The sequence below is a fragment of the Vombatus ursinus genome, unplaced genomic scaffold (assembly GCF_900497805.2).
Source record: "Vombatus ursinus unplaced genomic scaffold, bare-nosed wombat genome assembly UNPS02014809.1, whole genome shotgun sequence".
Taxonomy (NCBI): Eukaryota; Metazoa; Chordata; class Mammalia; order Diprotodontia; family Vombatidae; genus Vombatus; species Vombatus ursinus.
Genome location: NW_020954587.1, coordinates 11,205,135 through 11,224,373, shown reverse-complemented (window position 1 = coordinate 11,224,373; position 19,239 = coordinate 11,205,135). Strand labels below are relative to the sequence as shown.

At 39.7% G+C, this 19,239-nt stretch overlaps 1 protein-coding gene across 1 annotated transcript in view; it reads left to right on the top strand.

The window, feature by feature from the left end:
- DIPK2B (divergent protein kinase domain 2B) overlaps positions 1 to 19,239 on the top strand; it is a 60,360-nt gene that overhangs the window by 7,415 nt on the left and 33,706 nt on the right. The window lies entirely within an intron of this gene.

Genomic DNA, 19,239 nt, shown 5'->3' with positions numbered 1-19,239 from the left:
CTATCCATGACTCTACCATTATTGGCTTATGATCCTCTTAGAGGCAACTATAGGCAGTGAAATAAAGTGCTCTGCCTAGAATCAGGAAGACCTGAGTTCAAACCTCACCTCAGACATTTAATTAGCTGTGTGATGTTAGGCAAATCACTTAACTTCAGTTTGCTTCAGTTTCCTCAACTATAAAACAGAAATGATGGGTTGTTGTGAGGATCAAATGAGATAATATTTATAAAAAGCACTTAGCACAATGCCTAGCACATTAGTAAGTTCTATATAAATGCTAGTTACCACCATTATTATTATTCTCTGTATCTAAGGCAGTGGTCACTAAATTGAGGATTATAAAATGACCCCAAAGGAGGGTGGTCAAGTGACCAACCAATGAAAGGGTGGGAAGATCCCACCATCTCCAATATTCTCCCCATTAAGGTGGAGTAGCTGGAGATATTCTCCAGGGCAGCAACGTTCAGAGAGGGATGAAAAATTTTAAATAAAAAATTTTAAATGGTTTTTAACTTGCTATATTTACATTTAGCCAGCATATTTTTTACATTTTTAACTTGTTATATTTACATTCAGCCAACACTTTTCACTCTTTCATCGGCAGAAACAACTGAATTTAACACCTAGTTAACAAGAATAATTAAACTGGAAAACTACCAGATGGCCTGATTGAACTTCTGCAGGCCTGCTCCCCCCCACCTCTGTCCATTCACTCCTATCTCCAAGGCTCTCCAATAGCATTCTCAAGGTGTTCCAAAATCCCTGTCTGTCCACTGCCACTCACCTCCCACCTCTCCAATTTCAAGATTTCCTACTTCCACGAGTGACCAGCGCTCAGAATTCTATACCCTACTCTCTTCCCTTTCCTCTCAACTAAATTTACTTTAATTATTTTTTTGTGAAAGAAATACAAGGAGTAATTAAGATGAATTTAGTTGAATGGGAGGAGTCAGGAGCATTGTCCCAGTGGTGGAGAGGTCTCAGAACACTGGCCTCATGAGAAATGGGAAGACCTCCATTCAAATTCTGCCTTTGACACATACTGGCCATGTGACCCTGGGCCAGTCAGAGAACGTACAGAACTTTTCCTCTACCTGTGAAATTAGAGGCCCAGTCCATATTATTTCTGCATCATGAATTTCGAACTTGTTATAAACTTCTTATGCTGCTTTCTTGGGCACCAGGATTGCTGGATACAGCTCTGGATACTGCCTTAACACATCAGGATAGTCTTGACTGAAAAGGCCTTCAGGCACAGGACTAGAGCCTTTTTCCCCATAAAAACTTACCTGTTCTACTCCATTCCCTAGGGCACTACCTGGCTGAAGTGAAAAACTAATGGCTGGTGATTATTTAGCTGCCACTCCTGAGTGAGACAGAGAGAGAGAGCAAGAGGCAGAGAGACAGAGAGAGAGACAGAGAGAGAAAGCTTGTTTGTGGATAGATATCTGTATGTATATTTCGAGATACATAGATATCTATGTAGACATAGATATATCTATATAGATATATACCTAGATTTATACACACAGATATGTATGTGTCTACACACATACTCACACCTACATATATGGTCCCTTAATATATATTCCAAATCAATAGTTCTCAAAACTTTGCATCTTCAGGACCCTTTAATACTCCTAAAAATTGAGGATCCCCCTCCCCAAAGAGCTCTTGTTTATGTGGGTTATATCTCTCAATATTTACCATATTAGAAATTTAAATGTATTAGTTTTATAATAAAAATAGTTTTGACCTCACAGATCCCATGAAAAGATCTCAAGGACTCCTGGGTATCCCTGGACCGTATTTGGAGAACTGCTATCCTAAATTAAAGGAATAGATTTAGGTGGGAATTTTGAAAGTTAGGGAGGTATCTTGAGACAAGTGAGCCCTTCCCCCAGTCACACCATGTAGCTGCCTGCTAGCATGGGGCCCTAGGGATCCCTCCCCAGCGACCTCCTGGGAGATTCTGAGGCTGCTCTGCCTTATGGCTTTCTGGGCCACATTCTTTTAGCTCCCCAGAAATGTGCTGGCCACTACCCTGAGCCTTTTTGCCAGGGTATGCAAGGATCCAGGGGCTTTGTTCAGTATTCCATCTCTAGAGGACTGGTAAGAGTCCCCAGGCAGAGCAGAGGGGAGAAAAAACAAGAAAATGAAAGGAAGATGCTGGGAGGAGGGATAGGGTATAACTATGCAGACAGGGCCACAACTGTCAATTCTGCTTATAAAGAAATAAAGCTAACTTGGAAGAAAGCTACCCTATCATCAGAGGCCTAGTCTGAATTAGGGAGACTGCCTTTCCACCCTTTCTAGGATGGGTAGAATACTGTTTTGTTTTGTTTTGTTTTGTTTTGTTTTTTAAACCAATGATGGCTTTCTTTCAAGTGAATGGGACACGTGCCCACCTACTGAGCCAGAAGCAAAATACAGCAAGGGTGACTGCCAAGGAGAGGAGGAGACCAGGAACTAAAACAAGGTTGGGGGGAAAACAAACAAACAATATGAAACATTATTTTAAGTGTGCTAGTAAAAACAAGCATCGTTCCCCTTCTCCCCCATCACCACCACTGTTACCTCTAAAAGGGCTGTGTCATAATGCCTGATTATCCTGGAGAAAGAAATGCTAACCAACACCCATAACCCCAGCTTAGTGCAGCACACGACATGTAATGGTCTTCTTACAAAACCATTTAAAGAGAAAAAAAAAAAAAGAAAAGACTTCCTCTCCAGGGATCCCAGCTGCAAAGTGTCCTTGATCATACCTACCAGTGATCAGGCAGGGGAAGAAATATTTCTTAATCATGTTTTCCCCTGCCTTCCCCTAAACTACATGACGTTGTACACCGAGAATTGTTTCTTCGGTCCAAGACTGATAGTTCCTCAGCCGTCAGAGCCTCAGCACCCACAAGATGGCAGTATGGAGTTTTTCAAGCTTGACACCAGAGATGCCAACATTTCTGTTTCCCTCATCACATTTCTTTTTTTGAGTGGATGGAATATGGAAAATAATTAAATTAACCAAAAAGTACATTAGTTGTTTAATTCAAATATGAGTTTATGAGCAAATATTATGACATTTAGATGTAACTGGTAAACAAATTACTCTCTATTCATTGGGGGGAGGAAGGAGGGGGGAATGGAGTTGGGCAGGGAGGTCCCTGTGATTTCATGGATGAAAGGAACTCCCTTAGAAATTTTCTGTTATTGAAGATCTGCAACTCACCCACCAACTAATAGTCCTAGAAAGCTACCTGAGACACTGAGATGTTAAGTGCCTTGCCTCAGGTCACAGAGCTAATTAGATTTCAGAGGCAGAAATTTAACTCAGGTCTTCTAGAGTCCAAGGCTGACCATCTATTCACTGGATTGAGCTCCCTCTCTCATTCATTGTATTTCTTCGCAATTTCAGATTTTGTTTTTCAGAAAACAATGATTTTGACAGGCAACATCACCTAGTGGATAGAGATGCAGCCTTGGTGTCAGGCAGACCTGAGTTTAAATCCTGCTTCTAATACATGCTAGCTCATTGACCAAGGACAAGTCATTTAACACTCAGGGTCCCCAGGCATTCTCTAAGACTCTTTAGAAATTACAGAGGAATCAAGAGACTTATTTTAAAATACTAGGCATTTTAAAAAACCAGTTTATCCTTTAACAAAAGGGCGGGAGAGTATCTTAAGTTTGTTTTTTGTTTTGTTTTGTTTTTTTTCATTTTTCAAACTCCTCTTACATGTAGGACTAAGATGAAATGGCCCTGTCAGTGGAAAGGAGTAACAGAAACAGCTAAAACATTGTTTCAGAAATCATGTTTGGCAAAACTCTCTCTTGGTCAAATCATTTATTCTAGGCAGAAACAATGTACATGAAGGAGAGCTATGATGAAAATTCTGTAAGAGTATAACTGTAAAGTTATGCTATAGGTTTTTCACGTGAGGCTTATAGAATCAGGCTGATTACTTTGTAGTCACATCTCACACACACATACACACACAGCTCCAATTTAATTTCTACTTGGAATCACAGCAGTTTTTTTTTTAGAGCTAAAACTATTGAAAGCCTTCCCTTGACCAGTGTTCATTGGAAGAGGTTTCTCTAAAAGGGTCAAAGTACTGCCCATTTGTTTTATCTTTCAGGCCACAAAATCATAGAAATTAGAGCTCATTTAGCTCCTGAAACCGATGCCTAAATTATACTTGATAGAGCTTTGGAAAAGAAAGAAGACAATGGAAGGTTTTGAGAATTTGAAGTGGGCAGGTAGGGGGAGAGGAGGTAGAGAGAAGCCCAAAGGGAGGACAGAATAAGACATATCATAATAACAACAGCTTATATGGATAGCAAGCTTTATGGTTTATAGAGCACTTCCCACGCAACAGCTCTTGTAGTTAGTGTAAGTATTCTTCCCAGTTGATGAAAAAACTAAAATTAAGAGAGGTTTAAATGACTTACTCAAAATCAACAGCCCAAGTCTCTTGTCTCTGGCCAGTGTTCTCCCAAACTAAATAACAATGCTTCCAACAGTTAGCTCTCCTCTCAAAACACTTTACACACTATGTGACTATTTAAACTTTTCTTTGGGGGTCGGTTGGAAGTCAATCCATTTATCCCAGCCTGAAATAGTGGGTAGAGTTCTAGATTTGGAGTCAGGAAAAACTGGGTTCATATCCCGTCTCTGACATTTACTGTGAGACCATAGACAAGTTACAACCTTTCTGATCTCTCAGGTAACTCTCAAAGACTAGAAGTTCCCTTATTCTGTAAATAAGTCAACAGGCACGAAGGGATTATGGATTGAATGAAAGTTACCTGCTTAAAGTCATGGCCATTCTATCCACTAGACCATATTTGGATTCTAAAACTGTTTCAAGAAACACACAAGTGATGTCAATGATCCTGAATGGCCAGTCTTCTTGTTGTTGCTTATCCTTCGTTCTCTAAGAGGACCATGACATCAAGAAGATGATGTCATGACTTGCAAGTGAATTGGATTTAAGTGAGGGAGGGTTGTGCAAAGTCACCAGCCTCACTCCTTCCTTGGTTCCAGTGGCAAGATATAGATCAGGGTGACTGGAGATGACCCCAGATGCAGTGAGAGACCTTGGTCTTTTTAAGCTAAGGTCTATCCTGGGGCTGTTTATCTGAGGCAACACCCATTCAGTGATTATGGCTAGGTCCCAGGGAAGGAATGACCTCTTTTGCCTAGTCAAAAAAAAAAATCAATCTGGGAGGGGAAGACCCTCAGGGTTTCTGGCCAAAATAGAAACTATTGCTATTTACACTCACCCTGAGCCTATCACCATTTTACAGATAGGCAAACTGAAGAAAACAAAGTTTAAGTGACTTGCCCAGGGTCACACAGCTAGTAAGTATCTGAGGTGGGATATGAACTCAGGTCTTTCTCACTGTGGGCCCAGCATTCTATCCATTGTGTCAACAGCTGCCTCCGAAACGCATACATTTTCAGTAAAGTTGTGAAATGGTCCCAGACTATGGAAAACAACATGGAATTATGCTAAGAAAGTGACTTAAATGTTCAGGTCGTTTCATAACCTACACCCCAACTTGCTTTCCAGTGTTCTTACACTTTACACCTGTACCCCCTCACCACATACTCTTTGATCAGTGACATTGGCCCCATGGCTGTTTGGAGAAACAGACACTTCATCTCTTGACTCTGTGTATTTTGTCTGGCTGTACTCCATTCCTGGAATGCTCTCTCACCTCAGCAACACTTACTGCCTTCTCTGACTTCCTTCAAGTCCCAACTAAAATCCCACCTTTTAAAAGAAGCCTTTCCCTATTCCTCTTAATTCTATATCTCTCCCAGAAAGCCTGTCACAAAACTGAACATTTCCACCATTCAAGTAACTCTTTGATCAGAGTATCACCTCTAGAATCAATCAACAAGCATTTATTAAGTCCCTACTATGTGTCAGGTACTAGGCTAGGCATTAGGGAAACAAATACATTGCTGACATGCCAATAGCTACCTGGCTTAGACTACTACAATTAAGTCATTAACCTTACTAACCGCACAGGGGTGTTGTGTTTTATAATCCTTAAAACATTGAATAAATACAAGCTATTATTACTATCCCTATTCAGTGGAGATTAGTTTCCCAGGTTACTTAGCAACAATTATCCTTATTAGATCAATGAGGCAGCTGTGAAGTAGCAGCAGATAGAGCATTGAACTAGACAATCAAGAAAGTCTAAGGTTCCAATCCAGCCTCAAATACTTACTGGCCTCTGAGCCTCAATTCCCTCATCTACAATATGGGGATAATAGCATCTACCTCACAGGGTATTTGTCAAGATCAGATGAAACAATGTATATAATAATGTGATTTACAGATCTTATAGCACTAAATAAATGGGAACTATTATTACTGTTGTATGGGGCAGATAGGTGGCACCATATTGGATAGGGCACCATATTGGATAGAGCACCAGGCCTGGACTCAGGAAAACTCATCTTTATGAATTCAAATTAGGCTTCAGATGCTCACTAGCTGTGTGACCCTGGGCAAGTCACTTAACTCCGTTTTCCTCCATTTTCTCATTTCTAAAATGAGCTGGAGAAAGAAATGGCAAATCACTACAGTTTGTTTGCCAAGAAAACCCAAACATAATCATGAAAAGTCAGACACAATTGAAAACCACTGAAAAAATACCATTACAAAAGAGAAGGGGGACATGAAGAAGTGAAACCTAGGAAAGGTATGTTCTGGGTGAAGAGGAAGAAAAGATCTAGAATATAGGTTGCTGTCTAGTGAGATTAGACCTTAATTGGGTACCAAAGTGTGAAGTAGTGGGAAATGATAAGCATGAGAGCATTGCAGACCATATAAGGATATCTAAAACACTACTATTAATAATACTGGCATTTTTACAATTTTTACAGACCTTTAAGGTTTACAGAGTGCTTTACAAATGTTATCTTGCTTTTATCCTCACAACAACCCTAAGAGGTAGATGTTCACGAGTCACAGAGAATGACTTGCCCAGGGTCACACAACCAGTAAATATCTGAGGCTGAATTTGAACTCAGGTCTTCCTGACTCCAGGCCTAGAATTCCATCCACTGTGCCACCTAGCTGCTTTCTAAATGGTGAAGGTAAACCACAAAAAGGGGCAATGACTCTCCAAATAATTTGTTTAATAATTTTTCCCAGTCCTTCTCCCCACCCTCCTCTTAGGACTTGTCAACCACCTTACATAATTACCTCATGTCAGTAATGTCAACCACTGGGCTCCAAAATTTGGACATTTTTTTGGACTTAATGGTTTTCAAGTCTCATGCATTTCATATCAAAGTTAATTCCTTAGTTGAGCACTTTCATGAGTATGGCACTAAGAAGATCAAGACATCATCCAAAAGGAATTTTAGGATCTGTAGTTACAAGAGACCATAATGATCTCTTTTATCTGCTCAAACCCCTTTATTTTACAAAAGAGTGAACTAAGACCCAAGGAGGGAAAGCAGGAAGTAGCAAAACCAAGATTATAGTCAAGGGGGGTGGCTAAGACATATAGACAATGCATTGAGGAGGCACAAAAATGGTGGAGGGTAAATTCCCAGCATGTTTTAGGTCTGGATAAATGCTGACTTTTTCAGTTGAAGGAAGAGACCCTGTAGAGTGTTTTTACAACTTTGGGGGAGTGGCACATGGAAAAAATTCTCAGTCTGTTAAATGATTATTTTTTCCTACAGCCACCAAAATGTTTCTTCCTGCTCAGCCTTAAGAATGGTACAGTCCACAGAGTGTACATATATCAGCCCCATATTTTTATTTTGTCCTCTCATTTCAGTGTGTTTATTATTCTGGATAGGGAAACTACATGACTTGTTAGACTAGCTGCTAGTTCAATACAGAATTTCAAGCTGTTTCATTTTTTGGACATTCATTATTAGTAGCTCAGTATAATCTCCCTTTCCTTCCCTAGGGTACCATCCATATGTTCTGAATTGGATGCTCTATGTATGGCTCTCACTTTCAGTTGGTCTGTTCTGTCCCTTCTCAAGGGACATACTCTTTTCTTTTTTCCCCCCCTTTATTCTTTCAACTCAGGGGACCAAATTCGGTCTGTGTTCATTTTCCTGAGGCCTATCTACAATTACTTATTCTCTTTTCTTCCCTGTGGTTAAGGACCCTGGTTCCGTGAGAAAGCCGCCAACATTGTATTATCCACACCCTCACTAACATTTCCCCATCTTTTATGTAGTAAAATAGAACCCAACAGCTATCCAGGAAGTGTGATGACTTGGCACATGTCTGTTTCCTTTCCTTATCCTGCCAAACAGCATTAATTTCTCAGAAACAACTTTCTGCATCCTAGATTTTTTTCCCTCACTTCAACTCCACCCATAGTGTTTGAAGTCCCTTCTGAGAATGGTTGGTTGTTTTTTTTTCCTTAAATAAATGGAACTTACTAATTAGACTCTTTTTTTTAATGATCTCCATAGGATATTCTCATCCTGTGACCTTTTCCAGATATATTCAATTCAATTCAACCAATTTTTGTTAAGTGGAGTATTGTGCTAGATCCTTGAGACTGAAAGGAAAAAACAAATACTTCTCGTCTTCAAAGAATTTACTTTTTACTGGGGAGATGTAACGTGTACACAGTAAGGTGTACTTAGAAAGGAATTTGATGAGGGAAAGAGAGCTAGTAATTGGAACCTTCAAGAGATGGCACAGGAGCTGGGCCTTTTGGAGGAAACCCAAGGATTCTAAGAGATAGATGTAATTGACCGACTTCCTTCAAGTCCCAGCTAAAATCCCACCTTCTAGAAGAGAGCTTTCCAGATTCCTCTCAATGCTAGTGCCTTTCATCTGTTGATTATCTGCAATTTGTCCTGTATGCAGCTTGTTTGAATACTGTCTGTCCTGTTCCACTAGGAGCTCCTTGAGAAGGAGGATTGTCTTTCTGCCTTTTTTTTCTCTTTGATGAGGCAATTGGAGTTGAGTGACTTGCCCAGGGTCACACAGCTAGTAAGTGTCAAGTGTCTAAGGCCAGATTTGAACTCAGGTCCTCCTAACTCCAAGGCCAGGGCTCTCCCCACTGTACCATCTAGCTGCCCCTCTTTCTGCCTTTCTTTAGCGCAGTGCCTAGTACGTAGTAGGTGCTTGTTGATTTGACTTGTTTGGATAAGGGGAATGCCAGAGAGAATAAAGCAAATACACAGATAACTATAACACAAGTAACAGTTTAAGGGAGACTGAGGCATCCTAGAAAGAGGATCTGAATTCAGATCCTGGCTCACATTTTTGTAAAATATCATCTGTATTATTTTCCTCAAAGAGTCATTGGGAGGGTCAAATAAATAACGTCTGTAAAGTGTTTCATAAAGTGTTATAGCTATAGTTCTTGCTGGGCAGCTGTCTGGCACCATAGTGCATAGAGTACCTGTCCTGGAGTCAGGAAGACTCCTCTTCCTGAGTTCAAATCCGGCCTCAGTCATAACTGTGTGACCCTTGGCAAGTCACTTAACCCTGTTTCCCCTCAGTTTCCCCATCTCTGAGATGAGCTGGAGAAGGAAATGGGCAACCACTCCACTATCTCTGACAAGAAAACCCTAAAAGGGGTCACGAAGAGTTGCACACAACTGAAACGACTGAACAACAACAAAATAGTTGTTACTGGTACTAGTAGTAGTGGAGATAGTCTGTTCATGTATCTCTCTGATTATATGCTTTATGATACTTCTACTGAGCAATTCTTCGTTGGTAACATGTCGTAAACTAGTACTTCTGAAACTGTGGGTCGCAATCCCATGTAGGGTTTTATAACTGAATGTGGGGGTCACGAAAAATTTGGCAACAGTAAAAGGTTTCTGAGCACACAACCAAAAATTAATTTAAAATCAAACTCGCAATGAATCCAAGGTGTTTCTGGCACCATTTGCCCATGTTGCATTGGGCAACTTGATTGCAGCCTTGGTTCTGAACACACAATGTGCACACTTCGCACTGCTCATACTGTCACGCCATGCAACACCAAGGGGCACTGCCAGAAACACCTAGGCTCAGATTCAAGACTACTGTATGTTATGAACTGCAGTGTTTTTGCCATACATACAAAATCATTAAATGAATTTTGACTTGGAGTTAGGACAGAATTTCCAACAATTTCTGAAACGGCCCTAAACATACTTCTGCCATTTTGTACTACAAATTTATGCGAAGCAACATTCTCAGCATTGATGATTATAAAATCAAAATATCAATCTACTCTGAAAAACATTGAAGATGCTGTATGTCCTTCGGTATCAAATATTCCACTAAGATTTAATTTTTTATGTAAAAATAAACAAGCACATCCATCTCATTAATATGCAAATTTGCTTTCATCTTTAATAAATGGTAAAATTATATGTATACCAAGGAATTGTTTTAAAATTAATTTCTTTGTGGTTTATTATCAGTGAATGTTTGATTTGTATACCTTTTTTATATACCCGGGGTTGTGTAAAAATTTCTCAGGCGAGAAGGGGTTGCGAGTGGAAAAAGTTTAAGAAGGCCTATTGTAGACTACTAATGTCCAATATGCACCTTCCTATTGCTCTTAGGTGAGCCTCTAATTCTTCAATTACTGTGATATTTCATGATCCATTGCCACATCATAAAAATCATCATTATAAACATCTTCAACATATCTAACATTTATGTAGTGTCTTCTATGTGCCAGGTACTGTGCTAAGCACTTTACAAATATTATCTCATTTGATCCTCACAATAGCCCTGGGAGGTAGGTATTACTATTATTTCTATTTTACAGATGAGGAAACTGAGGCAAACAGAGGTTAAATGATTTCACCAAGGTCACACAGCTAGGAAATATCTGAGGCTAGATTTGAACTCAGGTCTTCCTGACTCTAGGCCCAGCATTCTATGCACTGGGATGACAGACCTTTGTTTCAGGGAGAAGGTTGGCATGATTAATAAAACTATGCAATTCCCAAAAGGCAATCTTGTTCTTCCTTTCTCGTCCTGATCCATCCAGGATCTAGCTCATTGGATCAGTCGTACAGTGAGGAAAGGAATAACTGATAGGCATTCGATTTATAGGCATCACACTAGCTTGGTGTCCAGGCAGTGTCAATAAATCTAGAAGAGGGCGGGTAGACTACCTAGAGAAGATATGATAATAGCTACCATTTATATAGTGCTTTATTGTTTCCAAAATGTTTTTAGCAGTCTCATCTCATTTGATTCTCACAACCAGCTGGGGAAGTAGATATGATTATGATCCCCATTTTACAGATGAGGAAACTGAGGCAGAAGTTAAACACCTTGCTGCAGGTCACAGAGTTAGCATCTGAGGTCAAACTTGAACTCCAGTCTAGTGTTCTAGCTATTGCCATCACTTACATGACAAGGGTCATGTAGGATGAGAAGACATGGATTAATAAAAGAGCCAACAAAGTAGCCAAAGTTTGGGAAGTTTTTTGGACCAAAAGTGAATTCGCTGGTATAGGGGACTCCCACAGTGAAGAACTTCTTCTAGCAGTGTAGAGCATCATGGGTTCTATAACTTATAGATAGATTTATTTATAGATTTGCATGGGACAAAAAGAGATGAAGTGACTTACACAGGATCACATAGTCAGTGTGTGTCCAAGGAAGGACTCTAACCCAGATCTTCTTGACCCCAAAGCTAACTCGTTATGTACTACACTATTCTACACTTTATTTCATTATGATTACTGCTTTAGCCCCTAACTTCACTTAGCAAAATAGAGCTGTTAATAGAGTTAATTAGATTTGGTCTTTCAGGCCCCAGATTTCCTTTTCCAGCTGTATCTCAAAGTCATTGCCAAATGGGCATCACGCTTCACATTATCCTGGGGTTACGCATTGATGCCTCAGCCATCATAGAGCAGCTATATAGCTTGTTGTTGTTGTTATTGTTGTTGTTGCTGCTGATTGCTGTTTGTCCTTTGTTCTCGAAGAGGACCATGACATCAGGGAGGTGAGGCCAAGACATGCAAGTGAATTGGATTTAAGTGAGGCAGGGCTGGTCAAAGTCACCAGCCTCACCTTCTCCTCTAGAGCCATGTGGGTCCAGTGGCGAGATACGGATCAGGACAACTGGTGATAGCCCCCAGTATATAGCTTAGGTATTTGTTCTACTTAGACCTCGTGCCCAAACCAATTGTTTAGCACCATTTTCTCCCTCATTCTCAGATCTGTCCCCTGATGGGCGTACTTTTTCCACATCCCCTGATCCTGCTCTCAGAAAGAAGCAGAAACATCTATATAGTGCCGTACCTGCATTGTCTCTACGGAACAGATTGAGATTCAGGTGAATAAAAAGCACTTAATAAATGCTTACTGTGTGCCAAGCAATGTGTTCAGCCTTGAGGATATTCTAGTAATGTGACAGCACAAATAAGAGAGTGGTGACCAGGGAGAGGTGGTTTGGTTCAGGAAGTCACAAGAGTGGTGAGTGGAACCACAGAGGAATCAACTGGCATTCCCTTCACAGAAACATGGTGGTATGGATTTGATTTCCAGACCAAGAGGGGGAAAAGGGGAGGAATTGGTAGACGTACAATGACAGGGAAGATGTCAAGATGATTGCAGTGGATGAACGGGATGTGAAAAGGGGGCTGGAGTCTAGAGTCAGGTAGGAACAATGGGACAATTGTGTTTGTGCTTTGGGGCATGGGCATGGAGCATGTGGTTCCGGAGTTGAGAGGACTCTCTGGAGGTTCAGTGGTCTGGAGAGAGCATGGAACTCCCTGTCTGGAAGGCAAATGACAAGGAGATGGCCGGGTGGATAGTGAGATGGGATGTGACGGTAGAGTCGAATTCACTTGATCCAAGCAAGTTTGGGGTGTTAGAGATGAAGATTTTTCCAGGAGGCTGCCATGAAATTCAGGTATACCCTGACAGAAAATTGTTACTATAATGACAGAAAATTGTTAATACCAAATGTCACTTGCCACTCCCTTAAATGAACCTTGCACAGTCAGAATTTCAGTAATGTCTTTACATTCCTACTCTTAAGATATTTACTCTTGATTAGGTTAAACTGAACCACACCCTAGGTCCCTCCATCCAGGGATTTTGCCTTGTGGGGGCATCCAGCTCTAGCTGGATCTCAGCTTCTAGTGTTCTTGCCCTCTTCCATTGGGATTTGTAGCATGAAGGGCAAAACATCCAGAATGAAGCAGATTTCCTTGCCCAGATTGCCAAGGGCCACTGGGGATCTCATGACTGGGTCTTGCTACCTCATGGGACCTCCTCCCTCCCTTCTCTTGAAGGTAGAATAAGCTTTTGCCTGGATCTTGGAGTTGGGAAATCCATCGTGCTCTGAATTCATGGGACATCCCCCAGCATGGCGGGTTTGCTACCCTGTTAATCTCAATTAAAGATACTTTATTCCTGAAGTCATGGCTTTGATTTACTTCAGGATTTGACAACCCTAAGACCAGGTCTATATCTGGTGTCCTTTCCACCATTTCAGATTAGTGAAGTGTGATTTAAGACTCTTCCTGCCTATGCCCCTAATCTGATTCCTAGCCTATTTCCCCCATTTCCCTCTGTCCTCTCCATAGTAGGAAACCCCACATCCACATGCACTCACACACCAGTGATATAGGTTGCTCAGTATATCTCTTTGGGAAGAGAAAGGCCACAGTGTGATATGAGAAGAAAGCTAAAAGAAGCACTCAAATTCAGGAAGAAAGGGCTCAAGAGAAACCCTAGATTGGCTTCCTAGTTCTCAGTCATCTTCTCTAGGCTTCAGACTTCAAAATTTTGCATCAGCTGACCTGGAAGGGAATGTGAGGAGGGATGAGGAAGGGACAATGTTTAGAATTCCATTTGTGCCACCTGACAGAAGGATTTCCTTGTACAGCAGAGAGCAGTGAGCTGGAGTCCAAACCGAAGTCATAGGCTGGGAAACTCAGCAGGTCTGACAGGAGCTACTGCCCTCCACTCTTTCTTTAAAGAAAAAAAAAGGTAAAAAAACAAACACAGTGGAGAATTATGACCAACTTTAGCATACTTAAATCAAAATGACAGACCATGAAATAATGTTTTTCACTTTTCATGGCGGCCCTGACTGAACTGCCTGCCACAGCAATTATTTCATCTGCCACAGGGAAAGCTTTATCACATCCTACAAATGACTCTGCAGTAAAGCCTAGTCAACCCTAGAGACAGTCAGAAACTAACTCTCTCTCACACTCTCACTCTCTCTTTCTCTCTTTGTCTCTGTGTCTCTGTCTGTCTGTCTTTGTCTCTGTCTCTCTCTGTCTCTCTGGTTCTTTCTTTCCCTCTCCCTCTTCCCTTCCTCCCCTTCTCTCTCTCTCTCTCTCTCTCTCTCTTATTTTCCCCCCTCTCAGTTTCCTCTTCGCTCTCTCTTTCTCTCTCCTTCCATCTCTGTCTTCCCTCCCTCTCTCTGTGTGTCTCTTCCCCCCTCTTTTCCCCTCTCTCTCTGTCTCTCCTCTATCTCTCTCTTCCCCTGTGTTTTTCTCCCTCTCTTTCTTTCCCTCCTTCTTTGTCTTCACTCCTTTCTTCCCTCTTTCTGTGTCTTTCAGTCTCTGTCTTTCTTTCCCCCTCTCTTCCTCCTCTCTCTCCCTACCTCTTTCTCTCTACCTCTCTTTTTTTCTCCCTTGTGCTCTCTCTCCTTCTCTCTTCTCTCATGATGCAGTGCAATATGGCCCAAGATACTCCTTCACTGCCAAGCACCCCACTCCCCCCAAATCTCCCAAAAGACCTCCAGATTACAGTGGGTTAGATTAGGGAGAGTAGGCTCAAAAATATGCTTAAGACAAGTACTTTGATATCATGCAGGGAGCACTGGATTTCAATTATTCAACAGATTTGTTGTGGCAGTCAACTGTTTTATTAACCACAACAGTTCACTGAAGCAAAGGGGGCTTGTTCATTTTTAATCATTTGATCAACAAGTATTTGTGGAGTGTCTATTAAGTGTCTAGCACTAACCTGATAAAGACTCCGAAAAGAAATTTTTGCCAACAAAGACCTTGACACTGTCAAATGGTCCAAAATCAGAAGTGGATTTGGTTTTATCACTGGAAATGACAATTCAAAAAGACCAATTATCGTCTGTTTTGCCCCTGCCATTAAGTCTTTCTTTCTGACTCACAGCTCAACGTGTTGTCTCCTTCATTAGAATGTGGGGCAGTTAGGTGGCACAGTGGATAGAGCATTAAGTGACAGAATTAAAGGACATTCTGCAGGGGGCTGCAAAATCCCCAGCATTGCCAGAACCAGATTAAAATGTAAATGAGAGATATATAACAAAATAAATAAAATACAATATAAGTGATGCTAAATTGTCTTTTTCTAAATCAATATGCAGCGAGCAGGGATCAGTTTGTATTTGAGTTTGACACCACTGTAAACCCTTAGGTGTTTTTGAGTAGTTTTAGGTCTGTCCAATTGTTCTTGCCCCCGTTTGGGGTTTTCATGGCAAAGATACTGGAGTAATTTGCTATTTCCTGCTCCATTTTACAGGAAACTGAGGCAAATGGCATGGAAAGCATTAAGTGACTCGCCCAGGGTCATACTAGTAAGTGTCTGAGGTTGGATTTGAACTCAGGAAGATGAGTCTTCCTGATTCCAAACCCAATGTTCTATCCAACTGCCTAGCTGCCCTGTGCATACCGTTAGAGATTCAGGCTAAAAAACAGAAACGGTTGACAACTCCAGTAAAGGATCAGGATTTAAAATAATCAAATACACCCTCAAAAAAGTCATCAGCCTTTTGGTATATTACCAGTAAAACCCAGCAGGAAGAGATGGAAAGAGAAATTCCATTCAAAACGACTACATAATGTCTAAAATATCCTGGAGTCTAGCTACCAAGACACACACAAGAAAGAAATACAACTACAAAACACTCTTCAGAGATAAAGATGGATCTAAATAAATAATTAAGTATTGACATTTGTGTCATATCAATATTTTTTTTAAAATGAAAAAAGAACTTCCTAAATTAATTTATAAATTTGGTACCGTACCAATCAAATGACTAAAGGATTGTCTTGTAGAATTGCACAAAATAATAGAAAAATTCATCAGGAGAAACAAAAGATCAAGAATCTCAAGGGGAAAAAACGAAAAGAAGTAGGAAAGGGGCCTAGCAGTACCAGATTTCAAACTTTAATACAAAGGAGTAATCATCAAAACTGGTTAAAAATATAGAAAAGTTGACCAGTGGAACAAATTAGGTGCCCAAGTCTAAGAAACAATCCAAAATAATAGTATAGTATTCAGTAAACCCAAGGACTTCAACTATTGAGGTAGGCACTCAGAATTTCACTGTTGTTGAAAGTGGAAAGAAGCCTGGTAAAAATGAAGTTTAGCCCTAAAGTTTACATTTGAAACTTATCTCATACCACATATTATACTGAGCTCCAAATGAATACATGACCAAGACATAAAAGGTCATATCCTTTTAAAAAAAAAAATTAGAGATTAAAAAAGTAGGCAAAGAGATACCTTCAATAACTATGTATTGGGAAAGAGTTCTTTACCAAATAAGAGATATAGGAAATCATTGAAGATAAGATGGACAATATCAATTACACAAATTTGAAAAGATTTTTGTGAATAAAATTAAGTAGTTAGAATAAGGGAAACAGTTAACTAGGAATAAATCTTTGTAGCAACACACACACACATTCTGTGGAATTTATAAAAATACATAAGAACAAGAGCCATTCCCTAATGGTCAAAGTTATGAAAAAGCAGTTTTTAAAAGGAGAAAGACAAGCTATCAAAGACCACATCACAATGCTATAAATCACTAGAGGAACACCCATTAAAATAATTCTAAGGGTGCACTGGATTGCTCTGACTCTTCTTGGACTCTAAGTTTCTTTGGTTTCCTTTAGGACTCAGCTCAAACCCTACCTTCTGCAGGAAATCTTTCCCAGTCACCCTGATTTTTAGTGCCTTCTCTCTGAGATTATCTTCCATTCACACTGTATGTATCTTGTATGTTCACAATTGCTTCATATTATCTCTCCTCCCCCACCTCATTAGAATGTGAATTCCTTGTGGGCAAGGACTGTGTTTTTTGCCTTTTTTTATAGACCCTTTGCTAAACACTGTCTTTAGCACGTAGTAAGCTCTTATTAAAGAATTGTTTTTAACTGACTGCCACAGAACCACGATAACAATTTATATGAATACTACATCGTAAAGGGAAATAATTGTGAAAGGCTTAGGAACTCTGATCAAATTAACGATCCATGTAGTCTCCAGAAAACTGATGAGTAATCATGCTTATTTCTTCTTAGCAGAAAGGAGATGGAATAAAATATAATAATAAAGTGTAAGACCACCATTTTAGAAATGGCCAATGTGTGGATATTATACTTGTTTCTTACAAGGGAGTTTCTCACAAGGTCATGCCCCTCCTCGATAAACCCTTTGGTGGAGTGGAGAGGAGAGAAATGGAGTAATGACACTAATACAAAAAAAAAAATGGAAGAGAGGAAAGTATGTCAACCCATCATAAAAAAAAAAAAACAAAAGGAGCAGCGGGAAGTTCAAAAGGAATATATTCAGGGCAATGTTTGAAGTACAGCATTAAATCTGAAGTATATGAAAAACTACCAACTATAGGAACTAGAAATGTAAGCCCTCATATGCAAATTTTTTCTCTTCTTTGTATAGAGAAATGTCTGCAGAAGTTTTCTCTTCTTTGTATAGGGAAATGCTTGTTAAATTCATTGTGACAAAAAGACAAAATTTTAAAATGGTACATACAATATAATCCTGCATAAGGAAATAATACTTTAATAGAATACAGGACTTCCAACCATTCTTGTTAAGAAAACTAGAGCTAGATAGATGAAACATAGAACCATGATTTTAAAGGACCAATGATAAAGCAAGCTATCCATCCTCTGACAAAGAGGTGATGGACTCAGGATTTAGAATGACACAGTTTTTTTTACATGGCCAATATGGGAATTTGATATGTTTGACTATATCTGTTTATTTCATAGATTTTGTTTTTCTTCTTTTTTTTTAATGGTGAAGGAATGAAGGGGAGAGGGGACAAGCAATTTCATTTTTTTTAAAAGTTAATTTTAAAATAAAACAAGGGAATATTCAAACCACTGAAACATTACAACCTCCATTTCTTAGATACATTTCTTTAAGTTTCAAGAGTTAATCTTTGCAGTATTAGATCTCCATTTGGATATTTCTATGATTCTAGAACAAGTATCTGTCTGTGTCTTGGTATATTAATATTTTCTTGAAGTTCATCCTTCCCTCATTGGGGACAAGACTTCCAGGACCTTTGGAAATAGAAAAAAAAAATCCCCAAAATATGGGTTGGGAGGAGAGGGCAGAGAAGGAAGTGGATATTTTACAGTCTGATTAAGATTCTCAGGTCTTATAGGTTTTCCTACAGTACTCCTAACAAAGGTTTTGGTATAATCTTGAATAAAAAAAGTGAGCTTCTTCTGTAAAATACTTCAAAGATACTATGAGTTCAGTTTCAGACAACCATAATAAAGTAGACATCACAATAAAGCAAGGCACATGAATTTTTTAGTTTCTCAACATACAAAAAGTTATGTTTATACTATACTGTAGCCTATTAAGTATGCAATTGTATTATATCTTAAAAAAAATACATACTTTAACTAAAAAATGCCTTATTGCTAAACAGTGCTAACCGTCACCCGAGCCTTCAGAAAATCATAATCTTTTTGCTGGTGGAGGGTTGGTGGCTGCTGACTGATCAGGATGGTGGCTGCTGAAGGTTGGGGTGGCTGTGGCAATTTCTTAAAGTAAGTCAACAATGAAATTTGCCCCATTGATTGATTCTTCCTTTCACTTCAACACTTAGAGGCCATTGTAGGGTTATGAATTGGCCTAATTTCAATGTTGTGTCTCACAGAATAGGGAGAGAGATGGGGAACAGCAGGTCAGTGGAGCAGTGAGAATACACACAGCATGATTTGAGGCATCCCAAAATGATTACAGTAGTAACATCAAAGATCACTGATCACAGATCGCCATAATGGATATAGAAAATACAAAAAATAATGAAAAATTTTAAAATATTGCAAGAATTACCAAAATATGACACAGAGACATGATGTGAGCATGTGCTGTTGGAAAAATGGTGCTGAGAGACTTATTCAACACAGGATTGCCACAAACTTTCAATTTGCAAAAAAAGCAACATCTGCAAAGCACAAAAAAACAAGGCATGCCTGTATTCTAG